Raw genomic sequence first — 7,025 nt, 5'->3', positions numbered from 1 at the left:
AATCAAGCAACTTCCAAAATGTACAAAATGACAGAGACAGCTGGCATTCACTCAAAGTCTCATTTGCAACGTTGAAGCAACCAACTTTGGCTAAGGCCTAGAATAACTGACAGACAGCTAACCAAGTTGAAACCATCTTGAGCAGCTGCTACCCAAAACAGGTCTCATAGTAGCACTATCAGCATCATGACGTCATATCATCCAGGTGAGGTTGTTGTTGTAGGGCTCCATCTTTTTCCTGGAAACTTCAAAGATTACTGCAGGAAAATTCATTGTTCATTGTGGAAAACTTAAACATTATTTATATAGCTATATACAGACATATATATATATATATGTATATATATATATGAATATATATATATATGAAAGGGACGATAGAGACAAAAATAGATATGAGGAAAAGTAAAATTTTATATAATTTTTTTTTCTTTCTGTTCCATATCATGGCTCCTGACATGAGACAGAAACTCTTAATTTTTATCTAAACAACATGCTTGGATTTAGAGAGGGACAGAGCCAGTGTCCAACTCCAAAGTCGTCTCTCTCTCTCTCTCTCTCTCTCTCTCTCTCTCTCTCTCTCTCTCTCTCTCTTTATGTATATATGTCTATATATATACATATATATGTGTATGTATATATATATATGTGTGTGTGTGTGTATGTGTGTGTGTGTGTGATTAAATGTATTTGTATAATTTACCTGACGTCAAAAATTGTGATCCTTATTCTCGATGATCCTCAGTAGATAGTTATTTTTCCATCTGTCAGCATTAAAACATCCAAGGAATCTTGAACTTTTGCATGTGAATATTTTTTGCAAATACAAGAACAGAACCCTGCCTCAAACCATATAAGGTTTCCTTAGCATCTGTATGGTTGTCATCATTGTGGGTGACCTGTCATTTCTCTTTTTTATTTTTGTAATTTTGATGGTATCCAAAGTTTTACTTCTCCTGTGAAAAAAAGAGCAATACCACTTCCCCAACATAACAAATCTCCTGGCTTCCATTGTGAGGTCAGCACATCCTTAAAATAAACCGGTTTAATTAATTCCCAATGTCTCTCTGCTGCTGTTGTCCCTTTCTCATTAACATTAAGAAATTTCAAAATTGACTCAACTCACCTATAAAAAGGAACAGGCTAAGAGATTGGATACAAAAACAGGATCCAACATTCTGCTGTTTACAAGAAACACCTCAACCACAAAGACAGGCATCTCCTAAGAGTAAATGGCTGGGAAAAGGCTTATCAAGCAAATGGACCTAAGAAACAAGAGGTGTGCCCGTACTAATTTCTAACAAAGTTGACTTCAAACTAAAATCAATCAGAAGAGATGGAGAGGGACATTTTATACTCGTAACAGGAAAAATTCATTAGGATGAAGTCTAGATCCTGAATATCTATACCCCTAATATAAAAGCACCCACTAATGTAAAAGAAATATTACTAAAACTCAAGGCAGTGATCAAACCACACACACTAATAGTAGGAGACTTCAACACTCCTCTATCACCAATGGACAGGTCAATCAGACAGAAACCTAACAGAGAAATAAGAGAATTAATAGAAGTAATGAAGCAAATGGACTTACCAGATATCAATAGAACATTCTACCCAAATAGGAAAGAATATACCTTCTTCTCTGCAGCTCATGGAACCTTCTTGAAAACTGACCACATACTCGGTAACAAAGTAAACTTCCACAGTTACAAAAAAATATTAGTAACCACCTGTGTCTTATCGGATCATGGATTAAAGTTAGAATGCAACATGAATGCTACCCCCAGAAAGCCTACAAACTCATGGAAACTGAACAGTCAACTACTGAACCACACCCGGATCAAGGAAGAAATAAAGAAAGAAATTAAAATCTTCCTTGAATTCAATGAAAATAAAGACAGAACATACTCAAACCTATGGGACAATATAAAAGCAGTGCTAAGAGAAAAATTCATAGCCCTAAGTGCCCACTTAAAGAAAAGGGAGAAAGCACACATTGGAGACTTAACAGCCCACCTGAAAGCTCTAGAAAGCAAAAGGAAGCAGACTCACCTAGGAGGAGTAGAAGACTGGAAATAATCAAACTGAGGGCTGAAATCAACAAAATAGAAACACAGAAAACAATCCGAAGAACCAAGGAGACAAAAAGCTGGTTCTTGGAGAAAATCAACAAGATTGATTAACCCCTATCCAAACTAAACAATCGGCAGAGAGAGAATACACAAATTAATTAGATAAGAAATGAAAAGGGGACATAACCACAGACACGGAGGAAATTAAGAGAATCATTAGATCTCACTACAGAAGCCTCTATGCCACAAAATTGGAAAATGTAAAAGAATTGGACACTTTCTTAGATAAGTACCATATACCAAAGTTAAACCAGGACCAGTTGAACAATCTAAATAGACCTGTTAGTCGCAAAGAATTAGAAGATGTTGTCAAAAATCTCCCTACCGAAAAAAGCCAAGGACCAGATGGTTTCAATGCAGAATTCTACCAGAACTTCCAAGAATACCTAATACCTATACTCCTTAAGGTATTTCACAATATAGAAACAGAGAGTCATTGCCAAATTGCTTTTATGAAGCTACAGTTACACTGATACCAAAACCACACAAAGACTCAACAAGAAAGAGAATTACAGGCCAATCTCACTCATGAACATCGACACAAAAATCCTCAATTAAAAACTGGCAAACTGAATCCAAGAACACATTAGGAAAATTATCCATTATGATCAAGTAGGCTTCATCTCAGAGATGAAGAGCTGGTTCAACATATGCAAATCTATCAATGTAATCCATCATATAAATAAACTGAAAGAAAAGAAACATATGATCATTTCATTACATGCTGAAAAAGTATTTGACAAAATTCAATATCCTTTTATGAAAAAGATCTTGGAGAGATTAGGGATACAAGGGTCAAACCTAAATATAATAAAAGCTATTTATAGCTAGCCAACACTTAACATCAAATTAAACGGAGAGAAACTCAAAGCCATCCCACTAAAATCAGGAACACAGGAAGGCTGTCCACTCTCTCGATACCTCTTCAATATAGTGTTTGAAGTTTTAGCAATAGCAATAAAACAGCATAAGGAGATCAAGGGGATTCTGATTGGAAAGGAAGAAGCTAAACTTTCGTTATTTGCAGATGATATGATAGTGTACATACGCGACCCCCAAAACTCCACCAAAGAACTCCTACAGCTGATAAACACCTTTAGTAACATGGCAGGATACAAGCTCAACTACAAAAAATCAGTTGCCCTCCTATACACAAAAAATAAGGAAGCAGAGAGGGAAATCAGAGAAGCTTCACCTTTCACCATAGCCACAAATAGCATAAAATATCTTGGGGTAACTCTAAACAAGGAAGTAAAAGATCTATTTGACAAGAACTTTCAGGAATTGAAGAAAGAAATTGAAGAGGATACCAGAAAATGGAAGGATCTCTGTTGCTCTTGGATTGGGAGGATCAACATAGTAAAAATGGCAATTCTACCAAAGGCAATCAATTCAATAGATTCAATGCAATCCCCATCAAGGTCCCATCAAAATTCTTCACATATCTTGAGAGGACAATAATCAACTTCATATGGAAAAATAAAAAAAAAAAACCCAGGATAGCCAAAATAATCTTATACAATAAAGGAATTTCTGGAGGCATTACCATCCCTGACTTCAAACACTATTACAGAGATACAGTATAGAAAACAGCTTGGTATTGGCATAAAAATATAGAAGTAGAAAAATGGAATCAAATAGAAGACACAATTTTAACCCTCAATGCTATAAACACCTGATTTTCGATAAAGTAGCTGAAAGTATACAATGGAAGAAAGAGAGCATCTTCAACAAATGGTGCTGGCATAACTGGATGTCAACCTGTAGAAGAATGAAAATAGATCCATATCTATCACCATGCATAAAACTCAAGTTCAAATGGATCAAAGACCTCAATATCAATCTGAACACACTGAACCTGATAGAACTGAAAGCACAGGAGATTGTTTCCTATGTATAACCCCAGCAACTCAGACATTAAGGGCAACATTGAATAAATGGGCCCTCCTGAAACTGAGAAGCTTCTGTAAAGCAAAGGACACTGTCACTAAGACAAAAAGGCAACCTACTGACTGGGAGAAGATCTTCACCAACCCCACAACAGATAAAGGTATGACCTCCAAAATATATAAAGAACTCAAGAAACTAGACTTTAAAATGCTAATTAACCCAATTAAAAAATGGGGTACTGAAATGAACAGAGAATTCTCAACAGAAGTTCAAATGGCCAAAAGACACTTACGGTCATGTTCAACCTCCTTAGTGATCAGGGAAATGCAAATAAAAACAACTTTGAGATACAATCTTACAGCTGTCAGAATGGTTAAAATCAAAAACAGCAATGATAGCCTTTGCTGGAGAGGTTCTGGAGTAAGGGGTACAATCATCCATTGCTGGTGGGAATGCAAACTTGTGCAACCACATTGGAAATCAGTACGGTGCTTTCTCAGGAAATTTAGGACCAACCAACCTACCCCTGGACCCAGCAATACCACTCTTGGGAATATACCCAAGAGATGCGCTATCATATTACAAAAGCATTTGTTCAACTATGTTCATAGCAGCATTATTTTTAATAGCCAGAACCTGGAAACATCCTAGATGCCCTTCATCAAAGAATGGATGAATAAAGTGTGGAACATATACATATTAGAATACTACTCAGCAGTAAAAAAACAATGACATCTTGAGTTTTGGATGCAAATGGATGGAAATAGAAAATACTATCCTGAGTGAGGTAACCCAGACCCAAAAAGATGAACATGTGATGTATTCACTCATAATTGGTACCTAGCCATGAATAAGGGGCATTGAGCCTATAATTTGTGATCCCAGAGAAGCTAAATAAGAAGGTGAACCCAAAGAAAAACATATCCTCCTGGATATTGGAAATACACAAGATTGCCGGGGAAAAATTGGGAACTTAGGGGTGGGGTGAGAAGGTGGTAAGGGGAGATGGGGAGAGAAAAGTGAGAAGGGGAGAATGGGCAGAACTTGGGGGAATTGGATGGTTGGGATAAAGGAAGGGTAGATATATGAGCAGGGAGGTATATATCTTAATTAAGGGAGCCTTCTTAGGGTTGGCAAGAGACTTGACCCTAGAGGGGCTCCCAGGTGTCCAGGGTGATGTCCCCAGTTAGTTCCTTGGGCAGCTGAGGAGAGGGAACCTGAAATGGCCCTATCCTATAGCCATACTGATGAATATCTCACATATCACCATAGAACCTTCATCTGGTGATGGATGGAGATAGAGACAGAGAGCCACATTGGAGCACTGGACTGAGATCCCAAGGTCCAAATGAGGAGGAGAAGGAGGGAGAACATGAACAAGGAAGTCAGGACCACAAGGGGTGCACCCACCCACTGAGACAGTGGAGCTGGTCTATTTGGAGCTCACCAAGGCCACCATGACTGGGACTGTAAAAGCATGGGATAAAACCGGACTCTTTCAACATGGCAAACAATGAGGGCTGATGAGAAGCCAAGGACAATGGCTGGGTCTTGATCCTACTGCATGTACTAGCTTTGTGGGAGCCTAGCCAGTTTGGATGCTCACCTTCCTAGACCTGGATAGAGGGGGGGCCATTTTGGACTCCCCACAGGGCAGTGAACTGTGACTGCTCTTTGGACTGGAGAGGGACGGGGAGAGGAGTGGGGGGAGGGGGAGAGGAGTGTAGGGAGGGGGAGACTAGTGTGGGAAGGGGGAGGGAAATGGGAGGCTGAGAGGAGGCAAAATTTTTTTCAATTAAAAAAAAATTGCTAACAAAACAGGAATGCTAACCATATGGTTTTTTCGACCCATTCATCATGTTATTTTTCATGTTTGTTTTACTAACTTTCAAAGTCATAGCAATGATATTTAGGTTTTATATGTAGAGTAATTTTAAGATATCATTTTAGTTATGTAAATTTATAATAATTCACATTTACTATGTGTAATATTAGTTAAAATAAAGTTCAAATTTTGCATTTATGTTTACAAAATAAGAGAAATTTCGAGGTTGATAGCATTATGTAATCTATGTCTTGTGGCATTTTCACCCCGTTTTATTTGTTTAACATATCCTTTATAGTTTGATATGCCTTACCTTTGGGATTATGTGGTATGCCTGTAACATGCTTAAAATTATAATAACTGAAAAAAATTGCTTCATTTCTTTAGAGACATACCCTGGACCGTTATTTGTCTTTATTTGTGCCAATATAACCATGATGGCCATAACTTCTAATAAATGTGTGATTACTGAATCAGCCTTTTCTGAGCTTAAAGCAGTTGCTCACTGAAAACCTGAAGAAGTGTCAATGGTGTGGTGTACATATTTTAAATTTCCAAATTCTCCAAAATGGAACAATCCATCTGCCAAATTTCATTCCTTTGAGAACCCTTTAGGTTAGTCCCTGCAGGTAGTGGTGTTTGGTTATAGAAAAAGCAAGTAGTGCATCTCTTTATAATCTCCTTAACTTGTTGCCATGTAATAGAAAACTCTTTCTTTAAACCTTTGCTATTGACATGATGTTTTTTATGACATTCTGAGGCCTGTGACATGCTTCCAATCAATAATTGATCAATTTCTGCATTACCTTGTGCTAGAGGACCTGGCCAACCCATATGGGATCAAATGTGTGTTATGTATATAGGTCAAAGCCTATTCCTGATTATGTCTTGTATATGGATAAATTAAGTTAATTCTGTATCATCTGGTATAAATTCAGTGGTTTCAATATGCAAGAGAACTCCTTCTGCATATTTTGAATCAGTTATGATATTAAGAAGTTCTTTAAAATCCCTTAGCACAATGAGATTAGCATATGATTTTGCCTTCTAGACAGAATTATAAGGGCTTTGTACTTAATTCAACAATTGTCAATTCCTTTTCTGCTTCAGCTATTAATTCTCTGGGACTATTCAAGTCTTTATCACCATTTAAGGTTTTATTTAAATAAATTATT

Source organism: Microtus oregoni, unplaced genomic scaffold (assembly GCF_018167655.1).
Source record: "Microtus oregoni isolate MIOR12 unplaced genomic scaffold, Mior012 000052F_000, whole genome shotgun sequence".
In the NCBI taxonomy this organism is placed as follows: domain Eukaryota; kingdom Metazoa; phylum Chordata; class Mammalia; order Rodentia; family Cricetidae; genus Microtus; species Microtus oregoni.
Note: the sequence above shows the minus strand (reverse complement) of the source record.